Here is a 21,132-nt window from a genome sequence, read left to right as displayed (position 1 = left end):
GTTAATTCGAACCTGATGTCCCCTACTTAGTAACCTTGGTAGGGACTATCTGTTTTCACATTAGGACTCAACGATAGATGAGACAATGGGAACAGACATGGCCAAAGACTTTTGTGATGTCCCACAATTAATTAATTTTGATAAACTAAACTTCATTTTTGAATACAATCTAAAGGACACCACCCTATCTCTTGAGATATTTCTCTTCAACTCAGATGTAATAATGAGAGTAACCTATTGGTTGGTAATTATTCCTATGTCAAAATTCTGTGTCAGTTTTGCATTATGAATACCCTCATATTTTACACTTGAAAAATTGTTCAAAGTCTGTTTTTATGCTGATTGTTTTACTTGCATTTTCTTTGTACTGATTTATGCTTAATAAAGCTTTAAAAAAACAAAAACAAAAAAACAACAAAGCCCCCCAAAATAAAAAATGCCCTACCCTATTCTAAATTACTAAAGTTAAAAGCTCTTTTACCTTACCAGCCCTGAACAGGGCCCTTTGCGGGGCATGCCCCAAGAAGTTCAGCTCTTTTGCCTGTAAAAAAAACATACAATACCCCCCCCCAACAGCCAATAGAATGCAAGCTCAATCTGATTGGCTGATTGGATCAGCAATCGGATTGAACTGGATTCTGATTGGCTGATTCCATCAGGCCAATCAGAATATTCCTACCTTAATTCCGATTGGCTGATAGAATCCTATCAGCCAATCGGAATTCGAGGGACGCCATCTTGGATGACGTCATTTAAAGGAAGCCGCCATTCGTCGTTCAGTATCGTCGGCCAGGATGGATGTTCCGTGTCGGAGGTCTTCAGGATGCTGCCGCTCTGCTCCCAGATGGATGTCGATAGAAGATGCCCGCCTGGATGAAGACTTCAATCGGATGGAAGACCTCTTCTGCCCCGCTTGGATGAAGACTTCAATCGGATGGAAGACCTCTTCTGCCCCGCTTTGGATGAGACTTCATACCGGATCATGGACATCTTTCAGCCCCCCCGCTTGGTCTTGGATCAGGACATCGGAGGAGCTCTTCAGGACGGATCGGTTGAACCTGGTATGGTGAAGATAAGGTAGGAAGATCTTCAGGGGCTTAGTGTTAGTTTTATTTAAGGGGGGTTTGGGTTAGATTAGGGGTATGTGGGGTGGTGGGTTGTAATGTTGGGGGGGGTATTGTATGTGTTTTTTTACAGGCAAAAGAGCTGAACTTCTTGGGGCATGCCCCGCAAAGGGCCCTGTTCAGGGCTGGTAAGGTAAAAAGAGCTTTTAACTTTAGGTAATTTAGAATAGGGTAGGGCATTTTTTATTTTGGGGGCTTTGTTGTTTTATTAGGGGGCTTAGAGTAGGTGTAATTAGTTTAAAATTGTTGTAATATTTTTCTTATGTTTGTAGATATTTTTTTTATTTTTTGTAACTTAGTTCTTTTTTATTTTTTGTACTTTAGTTAGTTTTATTTCATTGTAGTTATTTGTAGATATTGTATTTAATTAATGTATTGATAGTGTAGTGTTAGGTTTAATTGTAGGTAATTGTAGGTATTTTATTTAATTAATTTAATGATAGTATAGTGTTAGGTTTAATTGTAACTTAGGTTAGGATTTATTTTACAGGTAATGTTGTAATTATTTTAACTAGGTAACTATTAAATGTTCTTAATCTATTTAATAGCTATTGTACATGGTTAAAATAGAATTATAAAGTTGCCTGTAAAAAAAATATTATTCCTAAAATAGCTACAATGTAATTATAATTTATATTGTAGCTATATTAGGGGTTTATTTTACAGGTAAGTATTAGTTTTAAATAGGAATAGATTATTTAATAAGAGTTAATTAATTTCGTTAGATTAAAATTATATTTAATTTAGGGGGGTGTTAGTGTTAGGGTTAGACTTAGCTTTAGGGGTTAATACATTTATTAGAATAGCGGTGAGCTTCAGTCGGCAGATTAGGGGTTAATAATTGAAGTTATGGTGGTCGGCGATGTAAGGCGAGGGCAGATTAGGGGTTAATACTACTTATTATAGGGTTAGTGAGGCGGATTAGGGTTAATAAACTTTATTATAGTAACGCTCAGGTCCCGCTCGGGCAGATTAGGGGTTAATAAGTGTAGGCAGGTGGAGGCGACGTTGTGGGGGGGGCTAGATTAGGGGTTAATAAATATAATATAGGGGTCGGCGATGATAGGGCAGCAGATTAGGGGTACATAGGGATAATGTAAGTAGCGGCGGTTTACGGAGCGGCAGATTAGGGGTTAATAATAATAGCAGGGGTCAGCGATAGCGGGGGGGGCGGCAGATTAGGGGCTTAATAAGTTAAGGTTAGGGGTGTTTAGACTCGGGGTACATGTTAGAGTGTTTAGGTGCAGACCGTAGGAAAGTGGTGTTTCCCCATAGCAAACAATGGGCTGCGTTAAGAGCTGAACGCGGCTTTTTTGCAGGTGTTAGGTTTTTTTTTCCAGCTCAAACAGCCCCCATTGTTTCCTATGGGGGAATCGTGCACGAGCACGTTTTTTTAGGCTGGCCGCTTGCGTAAGCAAACTCTGGTATCGAGAGTTGAAGCTCGCGTTAAAAATGCTCTACGCTCCCTTTTTTTGGAGCCTAACGCAGCCTTTATGTGGTCTCTCAATACCAGAGATTTATTTTTATGGTGCGGCCAGAAAAAAGCCGGCGTTAGCTACGCGGGGTCCCTTACCGACAAAACTCTAAATCTGGCCGTAAGTGTTTTAACTGACCTGGAGGGTGCCGGTACTTTTCTTTTTGATATTATATATGTATGTGTGTGTGGTGTGTGTGTTTATATACCTATACATACAGAAAGAAAAGCAGGGTCTGCCATTAATGATCAACAGCTCAGTAGCTTATTTATGGCCTGGTTACAGACCTTGGAGTAGCTCATTTTAGCCCAATTGTGCATGTTCCCAAATGAAATCTTTCCAGAAGCATATCAATCTGATCCTTCCCTAGCAAAGTCAGTCCATCCCAAAATGCCAGGCAATTTTCCTCTGAACAAGCGAAATGGCAACCCCAGATGATCTTGTTGGCCTACTTTGGGCCTTATTAAACATTACATATACAATTATTAAAATAAATATAAAAATTATTAAACATACTGTAAAAATTAAATTTTGTAGATTAGAGATAAATGAATATATCCAAAAAGACACACAGTGCTGGTATATTCCCTAATCTCTTTAAAATGGACATTAACACTAAGGCCTAGATTTGGAGTTCGGCGGTAGCCGTCGAAACCAGCGTTAGAGGCTCCTAACGCTGGTTTTGGGCCGCCCGCTGGTATTTGGAGTCCAGTGATTAAAGGGTCTAACGCTCACTTTACAGCCGCGACTTTTCCATACCTGCAGATCCCCCTACGCCATTTGCGTAGCCTATATTTTCAATGGATCTTTCTAACGCTGGTATTTATAGTCGGTTTCTGAAGTGAGCGTTTAGAGCTCTAACGACAAGATTCCAGCCGCCTGAAAATAGCAGGAAATAAGGAGCTTTCTGGCTAACGGGCCGGTTCATAAAGCTCTTAACTACTGTACCCTCAAGTACACTAACACCCATAAACTACCTATGTACCCCTAAACCCGAGGTCCCCCCACACCGCCGCCACTTCGATTAAAATTTTTAACACCCTAATCTGCCGACCGCCACCTACGTTATATTTATGTACCCCTAATCTGCTGCCCCTAACCCCGCCGACCCCTGTATTACATTTATTAAACCCTAACTTGCCCCCCACAACGTCGCCGCCAGCTACTTAAAATAATTAACCCCTAATCTTCCGACCGCAAATCGCCGCCACCTACGTTATCCCTATGTACCCCTAATCTGCTGTCCCTAACATCGCCGACCCCTATATTATATTTATTAACCCCTAATCTGCCCCCCTCAACCGTCGCCGACACCTGCCTACACTTATAACCCCTAATCTGCCGAGCGGACCTGAGCGCTACTATAATAAATGTATTAACCCCTAATCCGCCTCACTAACCCTATCATACATAGTATTAACCCCTAATCTGCCCTCCGTAACCCTCGCCGACACCTAACTTCAATTATTAACCCCTAATCTGCCGACCGGAGCTCACCGCTATTCTAATAATGTATTAACCCCTAAAGCTAAGTCTAACCCTAACACTAACACCCCCCCTAAGTTAAATATAATTTTTTATCTAACGAGAATAAATTAACTCTTATTAAATAACTTATTCCTATTTTAAAGCTAAATACTTACCTGTAAAATAAATCCTAATATAGCTACATATAAATTAAAAATTATATTAAGCTATTTTAGGATTAATATTTATTTTACAGGCAACTTTGTAATTAATTTAACCAGTACAATAGCTATTAAATAGTTAAGAACTATTTAAATAGTTACCTAGTTAAGAATAATAAGTAACAAATTTACCTGTAAAATAAATCCTAACCTAAGTTTATAAGTTAAACCTAACACTACCCTATCAATAAAATTAATTAAATAAACTACCTACAATTACCTACAATTATCCTAACACTACACTATCAATAAATTAGATTAAACACAATTCCTACAAATAAATACAATTAAATAAACTAGCTAAAGTACAAAAAATAAAAAAGAACTAAGTTACAGAAAATAAAAAAATATTTACAAACATAAGAAAATTATTACAACAATTTTAAACTAATTACACCTACTCTAAGCCCCCTAATAAAATAACAAAGCCCCCCAAAATAAAAAATTCCCTACCCTATTCTAAATTAAAAAAGTTACAAGCTCTTTTACCTTACCAGCCCTGAACAGGGCCCTTGGCGGGGCATGCCCCAAGAATTTCAGCTCTTTTGCCTGTAAAAAAAAACATACAATACCCCCCCCCCCCCAACATTACAACCCACCACCCACATACCCCTAATCTAACCCAAACCCCCCTTAAATAAACCTAACACTAAGCCCCTGAAGATCTTCCTACCTTGTCTTCACCATCCAGGTATCACCGATCCGTCCTGGCTCCAAGATCTTCATCCAACCCAAGCGGGGGTTGGCGATCCATAATCCGGTCCAGAAGAGGCTCCAAAGTCTTCCTCCTATCCGGCAAGAAGAGGACATCCGGACCGGCAAACATCTTCTCCAAGCGGCATCTTCGATCTTCTTCCATCCGGAGCGAAGCGGCAGGATCCTGAAGACATCCAGCGCGGAACATCCATCCGGACCGACGACTGAACGACGAATGACTGTTCCTTTAAGGGACGTCATCCAAGATGGCATCCCTCGAATTCCGATTGGCTGATAGGATTCTATCAGCCAATCGGAATTAAGGTAGGAATTTTCTGATTGGCTGATGGAATCAGCCAATCAGAATCTAGTTCAATCCGATTGGCCGATCCAATCAGCCAATCAGATTGAGCTCGCATTCTATTGGCTGATCGGAACAGCCAATAGAATGCGAGCTCAATCTGATTGGCTGATTGGATCAGCCAATCGGATTGAACTTGATTCTGATTGGCTGATTCCATCAGCCAATCAGAAAATTCCTACCTTAATTCCGATTGGCTGATAGAATCCTATCAGCCAATCAGAATTCGAGGGACGCCATCTTGGATGACGTCCCTTAAAGGAACAGTCATTCGTCGCTCAGTCGTCGGTCCGGATGGATGTTCCGCGCTGGATGTCTTCAGGATCCTGCCGCTTCGCTCCGGATGGAAGAAGATCGAAGATGCCGCTTGGAGAAGATGTTTGCCGGTCCGGATGTCCTCTTCTTGCCGGATAGGAGGAAGACTTTGGAGCCTCTTCTGGACCGGATTATGGATCGCCAACCCCCGCTTGGGTTGGATGAAGATCTTGGAGACAGGACGGATCGGTGATACCTGGATGGTGAAGACAAGGTAGGAAGATCTTCAGGGGCTTAGTGTTAGGTTTATTTAAGGGGGGTTTGGGTTAGATTAGGGGTATGTGGGTGGTGGGTTGTAATGTTGGGGGGGGTATTGTATGTTTTTTTTTACAGGCAAAAGAGCTGAAATTCTTGGGGCATGCCCCGCAAAGGGCCCTGTTCAGGGCTGGTAAGGTAAAAGAGCTTGTAACTTTTTTAATTTAGAATAGGGTAGGTAATTTTTTATTTTGGGGGGCTTTGTTATTTTATTAGGGGGCTTAGAGTAGGTGTAATTAGTTTAAAATTGTTGTAATATTTTTCTTATGTTTGTAAATATTTTTTTATTTTCTGTAACTTAGTTCTTTTTTATTTTTTGTACTTTAGCTAGTTTATTTAATTGTATTTATTTGTAGGAATTGTGTTTAATTAATTTATTGATAGTGTAGTGTTAGGTTAATTGTAGGTAATTGTAGGTAGTTTATTTAATTATTTTATTGATAGGGTAGTGTTAGGTTTAATTATAACTTAGGTTAGGATTTATTTTACAGGTAAATTTGTTATTATTTTAACTAGGTAACTATTAAATAGTTCTTAACTATTTAATAGCTATTGTACCTGGTTAAAATAAATACAAAGTTACCTGTAAAATAAATATTAATCCTAAAATAGCTATAATATAATTATAATTTATATTGTAGCTATATTAGGATTTATTTTACAGGTAAGTATTTAGCTTTAAAATAGAAATAAGTTATTTAATAAGAGTTAATTTATTTCGTTAGATTAAATATTATATTTAACTTAGGGGGGTGTTAGTGTTAGGGTTAGACTTAGCTTTAGGGGTTAATCCATTTATTAGAATAGCGGTGAGCTCCGATCGGAAGATTAGGGGTTAATAATTGAAGTTAGGTGTCGGCGATGTTAGGGGTGGGCAGATTAGGGGTTAATACTATTTATGATAGGGTTAGTGAGGCGGATTAGGGGTTAATAACTTTATTATAGTAGCGCTCAGGTCCGCTCGGCAGATTAGGGGTTAATAAGTGTAGGCAGGTGTCGGCGACATTGTGGGGGGCAGGTTAGGGGTTAATAAATATAATATAGGGGTCGGCGGTGGTAGGGGTAGCAGATTAGGGGTACATAGGGATAACGTAGGTGGCGGCGGTTTACGGAGCGGCAGATTAGGGGTTTAAAAAAATATGCAGGGGTCAGCGATAGCGGGGGCGGCAGATTAGGGGTTAATAAGTGTAAGGTTAGGGGTGTTTAGACTCAGGGTACATGTTAGAGTGTTAGGTGCAGACGTAGGAAGTGTTTCCCCATAGGAAACAATGGGGCTGCGTTAGGAGCTGAACGCTGCTTATTTGCAGGTGTTAGGTTTTTTTTCAGCTCAAACAGCCCCATTGTTTCCTATGGGGGAATCGTTGCACGAGCACGTTTTTGAGGCCGGCCGCGTCCGTAAGCAACTCTGGTATCGAGAGTTGTATTTGCGGGTAAAAATGCTCTACGCTCCTTTTTTGGAGCCTAACGCAGCATTTGTTTGAACTCTCGATACCAGAGTTAATTTTATGGTGCGGCCAGAAAAAAAGCCCGCGGAGCGTTAACAGCCCTTTTAATTACCGCCGAACTCCAAATCTAGGCCTATATAATTGCTAGATAGAATGATGCAGTCAAAGAAAAGATTAGTCTGAGAATAACATATAGATGTATTTTTTTAAAGTTTCATTAGCTGTTTAAATATTGACAAAATAAATGTAACGTTTTAGTGTCAATAAAACTATGGGAGCTGCCATGTTGAAACTTAGGTTACCTTCTCTGCTGTGGCCAATTAGGGACAGCTATAAATAGGTCACTAGAGTGTACAGCCAATGGCTGTGTGTACTATAACAGTGGTTCTAAAAGAACTGAAAAGCTAACAATTTCTGAATGGAATTACAGGAAAGGGGGACAAAAGAAATAATGAACTTATATTGTAGACTTTTATTTATATATATATATATATATATATATATATTATTATTATTATTAAACATACTGTAAAATAAATTTGTAAATTAGAGATATAGTGTTGCGATCGCTCAGTTGCTGATCGCTTCCTCTGTCTCAGCGCGGTAGCGCTTTCATTGGTTGCTTAGCAACCCTGTTCCTGTCGGCTCTTCCGATGACGTCAGGAGGCCTTCTTATTCCGGCGTCTCCTCTCATCGGTGCCTGTTTGTTGTTACTCGTGGGCTATGTGAGTACAAATTTATTCTTGTGATTCCTGAATTTGTGCCTGCTTATTCTGAACCCTAAACCCCCTACCTGCCTGATATCGTTGCTGGACACTGCTTACCTGACTACTCTATTGGTTAACCCCTACCTGCCTGATAACACGTTGCTGGACACTGCTTACCTGACTACTCTATTGGTTAACCCCCTACCTGCCTGATAACACGTTGCTGGACACTGCTTACCTGACTACTCTATTGGTTAACCCCTACCTGCCTGATAACACGTTGCTGAACACTGCTTACCTGACTACTCTATTGGTTAACCCCTACCTGCCTGATAACACGTTGCTGGACACTGCTTACCTGACTACTCTATTGGTTAACCCCTACCTGCCCTGATTACACGTTGCTGGACATTGCTTACCTGACTACTCTATTGGTTAACCCGTACCTGCCTGATAATACGTTGCTGGACATTGCTTACCTGACTACTCTATTGGTTAACTCCTATCTGCCTGATTACACGTTACTGGATATTGCTTGCCTGACTATTCTATTGGTTAACCCTTACCTGCCTGATTACACGTTACTGGACATTGCCTGCCTGATTACTCTATTGGTTAACCCTTTCTACACAAAGTTTCTTCTCCTGACCCTGCTGTGTCATCTTCCAGTCTATTACTGTGAGTATATTATACTACAGCTGTCGCAGGGTCAGGTCCTGGTATATACTCACTGTGCTAGGGTGTTATTAACCTCATTCTAGCATTTGGGTCTACCTCTGGACTTTACCTATCCTGACATTACAAACAGGCCATATAATGGACCCTGGTGAGTTATCCAGAGCAGTGGCTTTACAGGGACAGCTTCTTGGAACCCACTCTGCACACCTGCAATCCCTGGATTCTAAATTGGATCAAATAACTGCTCTTTTGCACTACCGGATAAATATGATGGCAATCCTGAAGACTGTCGAGGATTTCTTAATCAGTGCCGCCTTCACTTCAGAAATAATCCTCAGATGTTTGTTTCCTCTTCCTCCAAGATCACCTTTTTAATTTCTCTTATGAAGGGTAAAGCCCTGGCTTGGGTTTCTCCACTGTTGGAAAAGGATGATCCTTTGCTCCAGGATTTTGACACTTTTGTATCTATATTTTCTTCTGTGTTTGATAAACCTGGTAGATCAGCGGCGGCTGAAGCAGGACTTTTAGATTTAAGACAAGGATCTCTTTCTATAGCACAATACGCTATAGAATTCCGGACTTTAGCTGCTGAAACTATGTGGAATCATGGGGCACTGCGTGCAGCATTTCGTAAAAGTCTTTGTGATCGTTTGAAAGATTAATTGGTTTATAGGGATCTTCCCGATTCTCTAGAAGATCTTATCAACCTATGTATCAAGCTTGATGCTCGTTACTCTGAGCATCTCCATGAACGTGACCGTAATAGAAGATCCTTTATCAGATCTTCCTTTCGTCCTATGCCTCATTCTCCAAAACTTCCTACTCCAAATACTTCTATCTCTGACTCAAGTGAACCTATGGAGGTTTGTGCTATTAAATTATCCGAAGCTGAACGTCTCAGAAGGCGTAATCTGAGACTATGTCTTTACTGCGGTATTAAGGGGCATATGTTAAAAGATTGTCCAACTCGTCCAGTAAAAGCCAGGGCTTAACTCCAGGAAGAGGGGCTGAGTTAAGCCAAAGTTCTTTTTCTTCCCTCAATCCCAAGCTGTTTGTTCCGGTTACTGTCCGCTTTGGCAACATCAAATTTCAGGCTCAAGCACTCATCGACTCTGGAGCTGCAGGAATGTTTATGGATTCAGAGTTTGTCAATGCTCTTCGTATTCCTTTGCTTTCCAAGAGCAAAATAATTAAAGTCACTACTGTCAGTGGTCAACCTTTAGGTTCTGGTTTCATTCGATATTCTACCATTCCTCTTCTCATGTCTGTAGGAGTACTTCATTCCGAAACCATTGGTTTTGACATCATCTCTTCCCCACAGTTTCCCCTCATTTTGGGACTTCCTTGGCTTCAACTACATGATCCAGTTTTTTCCTGGTCTAAAGGAGAGCTTGTTGCTTGGGGATCTTCTTGTTTCACACAGTGTCTACGGAATGCTCCCAAAACTTCCAGTACTGTTGTGGCAGTCTTGGACGTTCCTGATTCTTTGCCTGAACAATATCATTCTTTTTTGTGATGTCCTTTTCCAAAAAAGATGCTGAAGTATTACCTCCTCACTGGACCTTTGATTGTCCCATTGACTTATTACCAGGAGCACCTCTACCTAAGGGTAAAACGTACCCACTTTCTCGTCAAGAAAATGTTTCACTTGAGGAATATATCAAGGATAATTTGGCCCGAGGTTTTATCCGCCCTTCTTCTTCTCCAGTAGGGGCAGGTTTCTTTTTTGTGGAAAAGAAAGATGGAGGTCTTCGTCCTTGCATTGATTATCGAGCTCTAAATCAAATTACAATCAAGAATTGTTATACACTCCCTCTCATTCCCGAATTATTTGATCGTCTCCAGGGTGCTTCCATCTTTACCAAATTGGATCTTCGTGGGGCATATAATTTGGTCAGAATTCGTAAAGGGGACGAGTGGAAAACTGCCTTCAACACTAAGTTTGGACACTACGAATATTTAGTTATGCCTTTTGGGTTATGCAATGCCCCTGCAGTTTTCCAACATTTCGTTAATGAAATATTCAGAGACTATCTTAATCAATTCATTATTATCTATCTTGATGATATTCTGATTTATTCCCGGACTGTACAGGATCGCATTCATCATGTTACATTAGTACTCCAGAGATTACGTGAGAATTTTCTCTTTGCCAAGCTTGAAAAGTGTTCTTTTCATCAAGAATCTATTCCTTTCTTGGGTTACATTATTTCTCCGCCTGGATTCAAGATGGATTCTGACAAACTGTCGGCTATCCTAGACTGGCCTAGACCTACTTCCTTAAAATATCTTCAAAGGTTCCTGGGGTTTGTCAATTACTATCGTAAGTTCATAAAGGACTTTGCTAACATCTCGGCACCCCTTACCGCTCTTACTAAAAAGGGTCAGGATTGCAAGCATTGGTCTGATCAAGCTGTACAGGCATTTGAATCTCTAAAGTCTGCATTTACTTCGGCTCCCATTCTTTGCCATCCTGTTCTGACTCTTCAATTCATTCTTGAAGTGGATGCTTCTCTGATTGCTGCTGGGGCAGTACTATCTCAGCGAAATCCTGTTTCTAGCAAGATTCTTCCTGTGGGATTTTTCTCCAAGAAGTTCAATACTTCAGAACTGAATTATGACGTTGGAAACAAAGAACTGTTAGCTATTAAAATGGCTTTGGAAGAATGGAGACATCTGCTTGAAGGCACTGTTCAACCGTTTCTTATACTCACAGACCATAAAAATCTTCTGTATCTTCATACTGCCAAACGCCTCAACTCACGTCAAGCCCAATGGGCTCTGTTCTTCTCCAGATTTAATTTTGTCCTCTCTTATATTCCTGGCTCTAAGAATACGAAAGCAGATGCTTTATCTAGACAATTTCTGGCTTCTGATTCTACATTTCTGGATTCTGAACCCATTCTTCGCCCTGCTAAAGTTCTGGCTCAGTTATCTACGTTTCCTTTACAAGCGTTACAGTCCGCTCAAGCTTCTGTTCCTTCATCTTATAACATATCTCCTGGGATCTTATTTGTACCTACTGAATTCCGCCTAAAACTTCTTCGTTGGGCTCATGATAATGTTCTGTCTGGACATCCAGGAGTACGTAATACTTTGTGGAGACTCAAACAACATGTCTGGTGGCCTTCCATGGGCAAAGATGTCAAGGATTATGTTGCAGCTTATACTTCCTGTACCTCAAATAAACAATCTTCATCATTACCTCTTGGGCTCTTAAAACCTCTGCCTGTTTCGTACTATCCCTGGTCTCATGTTTCCATGGACTTTATTACAGATCTTCCTAATTCAGCCGGAAACAAGACCATATGGGTTGTGGTAGACAGGTTTTCCAAAGCAGCTCATTTTGTTCCTTTAACTGGATTACCATCGGCCCAGAAACTCGCTGAATTGTTTATACTCCATATCACCAGATTACATGGATTTCCTTTGGACATCATTTCTGATCGAGGAGTTCAATTTGTCTCAAGATTTTGGAAATCTCTGTGCAAACAGTTTGGAGTTACCATATCTCTTTCTACTGCGCATCATCCTCAGTCCAACGGTCAAACTGAGCGGGTAAATCAATCTCTTGAGTCCTATCTCAGGCACTATGTTAATCATCAGCACTCCAATTGGTCGCAGCTTCTTCCTTTAGCAGAACTTGCTTACAATTCCCGCTTCAACTCTTCTTTACAGACTTCTCCTTTCAAGGCAGCCTATGGATTCGAACCTAGAACTTTTCCTATGTCTTCGGGAGGTTCTGGAGTTCCTGGAGCAGATCGTACAGTGAGAAGTCTCTGTAAACACTGGAAGAAGATTCGGGAAATCCTTCTTCTCTCTACTCAAAAGTATAAACGATTTGCTGATCACAGACGCCGGAAGGCGCCCTCTTTTCGGACTGGAGACAAGGTTTGGATTTCCACCAGATTCATCCGACTCAAACAACCCTGTGCTAAATTGGGTCCCAAATACATCGGACCATTCAGGATTGTTTCCAAGGTATGTTCTACTGCCTACAGGGTGGCTTTACCAGACAACTTGAAGATTCACCCTGTCTTTCACATGTCTCTTCTTAAACCAGCAGTCTCTAACCGGTTTTCCACCAAATGTAGAGTTCCCTCTCCGTTCCTTGTGGATGGCACTTCGGAATTTGAGATCAGTCAAATTCTTGATTCCAGATTAAGGGGTAAACGTCTGTACTATTTGGTCCATTGGAAGGGATATCCCATCACTGAACTTTCTTGGGAACCTGCTTCTCATGTCCGTGCCTCTGCTTTGATCAAACAGTTCCACGCCCAGAATCCTTCAAAGCCTGTTCATGTTCCCCGTAGGGGTCCTTGAGGTGGGGGCACTGTCGCGATCGCTCAGTTGCTGATTGCTTCCTCTGTCTCAGCGCGGTAGCGCTTTCATTGGTTGCTTAGCAACCCTGTTCCTGTCGGCTCTTCCGATGACGTCAGGAGGCCTTCTTATTCCAGCGTCTCCTCTCATCGGTGCCTGTTTGTTGTTACTCGTGGGCTATGTGAGTACAAATTTATTCTTGTGATTCCTGAATTTGTGCCTGCTTATTCTGAACCCTAAACCCCTACCTGCCTGATATCGTTGCTGGACACTGCTTACCTGACTACTCTATTGGTTAACCCCTACCTGCCTGATAACACGTTGCTGGACACTGCTTACCTGACTACTCTATTGGTTAACCCCTACCTGCCTGATAACACGTTGCTGGACACTGCTTACCTGACTACTCTATTGGTTAACCCCTACCTGCCTGATAACACGTTGCTGGACACTGCTTACCTAACTACTCTATTGGTTAACCCTTACCTGCCTGATTACCCGTTGCTGGACATTGCTTACCTGACTACTCTATTGGTTAACCCGTACCTGCCTGATAATACGTTGCTGGACATTGCTTACCTGACTACTCTATTGGTTAACCCTTTCTACACAAAGTTTCTTCTCCTGACCCTGCTGTGTCATCTTCCAGTCTAATACTGTGAGTATATTATACTACAGCTGTCGCAGGGTCAGGTCCTGGTATATACTCAGTCCTATCTGCCTGATTACACATTACTGGATATTGCTTGCCTGACTATTCTATTGGTTAACCCTTACCTGCCTGATTACACGTTGCTGGACATTGCCTGCCTGATTACTCTATTGGTTAACCCTTTCTACACAAAGTTTCTTCTCCTGACCCTGCTGTGTCATCTTCCAGTCTAATACTGTGAGTATATTATACTACAGCTGTTGCAGGGTCAGATCCTGGTATATACTCACTGTGCTAGGGTGTTATTAACCTCATTCTAGCATTTGGGTCTAACTCTGGACTTTACCTATCCTGACATATAGAGGTATGCGCTACGACAACTCGCTCTGCTGCCCAATGCACGCAACCCACGCCCACCTCGTGTTACCACTGCAACGGTCCCCCCGGAAACATCCGCACTACGGTCCAGTGCCCAGGAACAAAAGGAAACACCACCACTCTGCCGCTTCAAAACCAAATGAGAAAAATCCAGTATCTCGCACGCAGTGACCAGTCGTTGATTGAATCAGGATGCCAGGTACATTGCCATTAAAAGGCTTTTATTGAATGCAAATATAAGATAAAATCAAGACATGAAAAAAAGGTCAAACGTGTTTGTTCGTACTTTGTCATTGAATTTCTCTCTGTGAGGGGGCACAGATACTCGGGTACTTCTAGCACATTGATACACACTGGTCTGAGGCTGAAAAACGTTTGACAGTAAGTTAAAATTCCCTCTCTATTTCACTCCCTCTCCCTGACTGCTAAATGGCCAGAAAACATCACAAGCTTCCACTGACAGGCTGATAGAACCTGTCAATCTATTCACAGCATCCAAAATCGAAAATGTAAAAAAAAAACCAATGTGCATTTATTTTCGTTTCTTTTCATGTTTGTTGTTGGATGTTTATGTTTTTGGTATGCAAAGAAAATAACTTAATTGTAATTTTCATTATTTTCTTTCACCTAGATTATGAGTTTTGCGTTATGAGTCAAATAGCAGCATTGTGGCCCATAACGCATAATTTTCCCCAACGCAGCCATTACAAGGGGGGTAGTTATCATCGTGTCAACTTTCCTGCCTTCGCCGGCCCAACACGCCCGCCTAAGCTTGCCTACCTTTGCCGCCGCGGACCTGAAAAAATACGCCTAAGTTATCAATAAATCTGTCAAAAAGCCGCGCACCAAGTACGGGGCGATGAGCAGCGGACTGTGAGAGTTATCACTCATCCGATCTCACTGCTCTTCGGTTTTTTCACAGCTTTATTGCTAGCCTGTCACTAAGCACCCACACTAAACTACACTGTTCTACCCCCTATACCGGCGCCCCCGGAACCCCCCGCAACTAAATAAAGTTACTAACCCCTAAACCGCTGCTCCTAGACTCCGCTGCAACTATAATAAATGTATTAACCCCTAAACAGCCGCTCCTGGACCCTGCCGCAACCTATATTAAATGTATCAACCCCTAATCTGCCCCCCCCTACACCGTCGCAACCTATAATACATTTATTAACCCCTATCCTGCCCCCCACTACACCGCCGCCACTGTAATAAATTTATTAACCCCTAAACCTAAGTCTAACACTAACCCTAACACCCCCCTAACTTAAATATTAATTAAATAAATCTAAATAATATTTCTATTATTAACTAAATGAATCCTATTTAAAACTAAATACTTACCTATAAAATAAACCCTAATATAGCTACAATATAAATAATAATTATATTGTAGCTATCTTAGGATTTATTTTTATTTTACAGGCAAATTTCAATTTATTTTAACTAGGTACAATAGCTATTAAATAGTTATTAACTATTTAATAGCTTACCTAGCTAAAATAAAGAGAAATTAACCTGTAAAATAAAAACTAACCTAAGTTACAATTACACCTAACACTACACTATACTTAAATAAATTATTCCTATTTAAAACTAAATACTTACCTGTAAAATAAACCCTAAGATGCCTGTAAAAGAAAAATACAACCCCCCCCACATTAAAACCCACCACCCACATACCCCTAATCTAACCCAAACCCCCCTTAAAATAACCTAACACTAATCCCCTGAAGATCATCCTACCTTGAGTTGTCTTCACAGCCGAGCCACCAATGGAACTGAAGAAGAAATCCGGAGCGCCAGAAGTGATCCTCCAAGGGGCGCTGAAGAAGTCTTCCATCCGATGAAGTGATCCTCCAAACGGCGCTGAAGATCATCTTCCATCCGGCCGATGTCATCTTCCAAGCGGGGTCTTCAATCTTCTTGCTTCAGGATCGATCTTCATCCCGCCGACGCGGAAAATCCTTCTTCCCCGACGGACTAACGACAAATGAAGGCTCCTTTATGGGACGTCATCCAAGATGGCATCCCTTCAATTCCGATTGGCTGATAGGATTCTATCAGCCAATCGGAATTAAGGTAGGAAAAATCTGATTGGCTGATTGAATCAGCCAATCAGATTGAGATCGCATTCTATTGGCTGTTCCGAGTTAAACTATTAAATAACTATTCTAACTAGCTAAAATAAATACAAAGTTACCTGTAAAATAAATATAAATCCTAAAATAGCTACAATGTAATTATGAATTATATTTTAGCTATCTTACGGCTAGATTTAGAGTTTTGTCGGTAATGACCCGCGTAGCTAACGCTGGCTTTTTTCTGGCCGCACCATTTAAATAACTCTGGTATTGAGAGTCCACAGAATGGTTGCGTTAGGCTCCAAAAAAGGAGCGTAGAGCATATTTAACGCAACTTCAACTCTCGATACCAGAGTTGCTTACGGACGCGGCCAGCTTCAAAACTGTGCTCGTGCACGATTCCCCCATAGGAAACAATGGGGCTGTTTGAGCTGAAAAAAAAACTAACACCTGCAAAAAAAGCTGCGTTCAGCTCCTAACGCAGCCCCATTGTTTGCTATGGGGAAACACTTCCTACGTCTGCACCTAACACTCTAACATGTACCCCGAGTCTAAACACCCCTAACCTTACACTTATTAACCCCTATTCTGCTGCCCCCACTATCGCTGACCCCTGCATATTATTATTAACCCCTAATCTGCCGCTCCGTAAACCGCCGCTACTTACATTATCCCTATGTACCCCTAATCTGCTGTCCCAAACACCGCCGACCCCTATATTATATTTATTAACCCCTAATCTGCCCCCCACAACGTCGTCTCCACCTGCCTACACTTATTAACCCGTAATCTGCCGACCGGACCGCACCGCTATTATAATAAAGTTATTAACCCCTAATCCGCCTCACTAACCCTATAATAAATAGTATTAACCCCTAATATGCCCTCCCTAACATCGCCGACACCTAACTTAAAACATTAACCCCTAATCTGCCGACTGGAGCTCACCGCTATTCTAATAAATGTATTAACCCCTAAAGCTAAGTCTAACCCTAACACTAACACCCCCCTAACTTAAATATAATTTAAATCTAATGAAATTAATTAACTCTTATTAAATAAATTATTCCTATTTAAAGCTAAATACTTACCTGTAAAATAAATCCTAATATAGCTACAATATAAATTATAATTATATTATAGCTATTTTAGGATTAATATTTATTTTACAGGTAACTTTGTATTTATTTTAACCAGGTACAATAGCTATTAAATAGTTAAGAACTATTTAATAGCTAAAATAGTTAAAATAATTACAAAATTACCTGTAAAATAAATCCTAACCTAAGTTACAATTAAACCTAACACTACACTATCAATAAATTAATTAAATAAAATACCTACAATGACCTACAATTAAACCTAACACTACACTATCAATAAATTATTTAAATACAATATCTACAAATAAATACAATGCAATAAACTAACTAAAGAACAAAAAATAAAAAAGAACTAAGTTACAAAAAATAAAAAAATATTTACAAACATCAGAAAAATATTACAACAATTTTAAACTAATTACACCTACTCTAAGCCCCCTAATAAAATAACAAAGACCCCCAAAATAAAAAATGCCCTACCCTATTCTAAAGTACTAAAGTTCAAAGCTCTTTTAACTTACCAGCCCTGAATAGGGCCCTTTGCGGGGCATGCCCCAAAGAATTCAGCTCTTTTGCCTGTAAAAAAAAACATACAATACCCCCCCAACATTACAACCCACCACCCACATACCCTTAATCTAACCCAACCCCCCCTTAAATAAACATAACACGAAGCCCCTGAAGATCTTCCTACCTTGTCTTCACCATGCCAGGTATCACCGATCATTCCAGGCTCCGAAATCTTCATCTAAGCCCAAGCGGGGGCTAGACATCCATCATCCGACGGCTGAAGAAGTCCAGAAGAGGCTCCAAAGTCTTCATCCTATCAGGGAAGAAGAGTAAATCCGGACCGGCAACCATCTTCTTCCAAGCGGCATCTTCTATCTTCATCCGATGAGGACTGGCTCCATCTTGAAGACCTCCACCGCAGACCCATCTTCTTCCGACGACGACTTCCCGACGAATGACGGTTCCTTTAAGGGACGTCATCCAAGATGGTGTCCCTCGAATTCCGATTGGCTGATAGGATTCTATCAGCCAATCGGAATTAAGGTAGGAAAATTCTGATTGGCTGATGGAATCAGCCAATCAGAATAAAGTTCAATCCGATTGGCTGATTCAATCAGCCAATAAGATTGAGCTCGCATTCTATTGGCTGTTCCGATCAGAATGCAGCCAATCAGAATTTTCCTACCTTAATTCCGATTGGCTGATTGGATGACGTCCCTTAAAGGAACCGTCATTCGTCGGGAAGTCGTCGTCGGAAGAAGATGGGTCCGCGGCGGAGGTCTTCAAGATGGACCCGGTCCTCATCGAATGAAGATAGAAGATGCCGCTTGGAAGAAGATGGTTGCCGTTCCGGATCTACTCTTCTTCCCGGATAGGATGAAGACTTTGGAGCCTCTTCTGGACTTCTTCAGCCGTCGGATGATGGATGTCTAGCCCCCGCTTGGGCTTAGATGAAGATTTCGGAGCCTGGAACGATCAGTGATACCTGGCATGGTGAAGACAAGGTAGGAAGATCTTCAGGGGCTTAGTGTTAGGTTTATTTAAGGGGGGTTTGGGTTAGATTAGCGGTATGTGGGTGGTGGGTTGTAATGTTGGGGGGGGTATTGTATGTGTTTTTTTACAGGCAAAAGAGCTGAATTCTTTGGGGCATGCCCCGCAAAGGGCCCTGTTCAGGGCTGGTAAGGTAAAAGAGCTTTGAACTTTAGTAATTTAGAATAGGGTAGGGCATTTTTTCATTTTAGGGGTCTTTGTTATTTTATTAGGGGGCTTAGAGTAGGTGTAATAAGTTTAAAATTGTTGTAATATTTTACTGATGTTTGTAAATATTTTTTTATTTTTTGTAACTTAGTTCTTTTTTATTTTTTGTACTTTAGTTAGTTTATTTCATTGTATTTATTTGTAGATATTGTATTTAATTAATTTATTGATAGTGTAGTGCTAGGTTTAATTGTAGGTAATTGTAGGTATTTTATTTAATTAATTTATTGATAGTGTAGTGTTAGGTTTAATTGTAACTTAGGTTAGGATTTATTTTACAGGTAATTTTGTAATTATTTTAACTATTTTAGCTATTAAATTGTTCTTAACTATTTAATAGCTATTGTACCTGGTTAAAATAAATACAAAGTTACCTGTAAAATAAATATTAATCCTAAAATAGCTATAATATAATTATAATTTATATTGTAGCTATATTAGGGTTTATTTTACAGGTAAGTATTTAGCTTTAAATAGGAATAATTTATTTAATAAGAGTTAATTTATTTCGTTAGATTTAAATTATATTTAACTTAGGGGAGTGTTAGTGTTAGGGTTAGACTTAGCTTTAGGGGTTAATCCATTTATTAGAATAGCGGCGAGATTCGGTCGGCAGATTAGGGGTTAATAATTGAAGTTAGGTGTCGGCGATGTTAGGGAGGGCAGATTAGGGGTTAATACTATTTATTATAGGGTTATTGAGGCGGGAGTGAGGCGGATTAGGGGTTAATAACTTTATTATAGTAGCGGTGAGATCCGCTCGGCAGATTAGGGGTTAATAAGTGTAGGCAGGTGGAGGCGACGTTGAGGGGGGCAGATTAGGGGTTAATAAATATAATATAGGGGTCGGCGGTGTTAGGGGCAGCAGATTAGGGGTACATAAGTATAACGTAGGTGGCGGTCGGCAGATTAGGGGTTAAAAAAATGAATCGAGTGGCGGCGATGTGGGGGGACCTCGGTTTAGGGGTGCATAGGTAGTTTATGGGTGTTAGTGTACTTTAGAGCATAGTAGTTAAGAGCTTTATAAACCGGCATTAGCCCAGAAAGCTCTTAACTACTGACTTTTTTCTGCGGCTGGAGTTTTGTCGTTAGAATTCTAACGCTCACTTCAGACACGACTCTAAATACCGGAGTTAGAAAGATCCCATTGAAAAGATAGGATACGCAATTGACGTAAGGGGATTTGCGGTATGGAAAAGTCGCGGCTGAAAAGTGAGCATTAGACCCTTTCCTGACTGACTCCAAATACCGGCGGTAGCCTAAAACCAGCGTTAGGAGCCTCTAACGCTGGTTTTCACGGCTACCGCCAAACTCTAGATCTAGGCCTTAGGGTTTATTTTACAGGTAAGTATTTAGTTTTAAATAGGAATAATTTATTTAAGTATATTGTAGTGTTAGGTGTAATTGTAACTTAGGTTAGTTTTTATTTTACAGGTTAATTTCTCTTTATTTTAGCTAGGTAAGCTATTAAATAGTTAATAACTACAGGGAGTGCAGAATTATTAGGCAAGTTGGATTCATTTTATTATTGAACAACAACCATGTTCTCAATGAACCCAAAAAACTCATTAATATCAAAGCTGAATAGTTTTGGAAGTAGTTTTTAGTTTGTTTTTAGTTATAGCTATTTTAGGGGGATATCTGTGTGTGCAGGTGACTATTACTGTGCATAATTATTAGGCAACTTAACAAAAAACAAATATATACCCATTTCAATTATTTATTTTTACCAGTGAAACCAATATAACATCTCAACATTCACAAATATACATTTCTGACATTAAAAAACAAAACAAAAACAAATCAGTGACCAATATAGCCACCTTTCTTTGCAAGGACACTCAAAAGCCTGCCATCCATGGATTCTGTCAGTGTTTTGATCTGTTCACCATCAACATTGCTTGCAGCAGCAACCACAGCCTCCCAGACACTGTTCAGAGAGGTGTACTGTTTTCCCTCCTTGTAAATCTCACATTTGATGATGGACCACAGGTTCTCAATGGGGTTCAGATCAGGTGAACAAGGAGGCCATGTCATTAGATTTTCTTCTTTTATACCTTTTCTTGCCAGCCACGCTGTGG

Source organism: Bombina bombina, chromosome 2, assembly GCF_027579735.1.
Source record: "Bombina bombina isolate aBomBom1 chromosome 2, aBomBom1.pri, whole genome shotgun sequence".
Taxonomy (NCBI): Eukaryota; Metazoa; Chordata; class Amphibia; order Anura; family Bombinatoridae; genus Bombina; species Bombina bombina.
Note: the sequence above shows the minus strand (reverse complement) of the source record.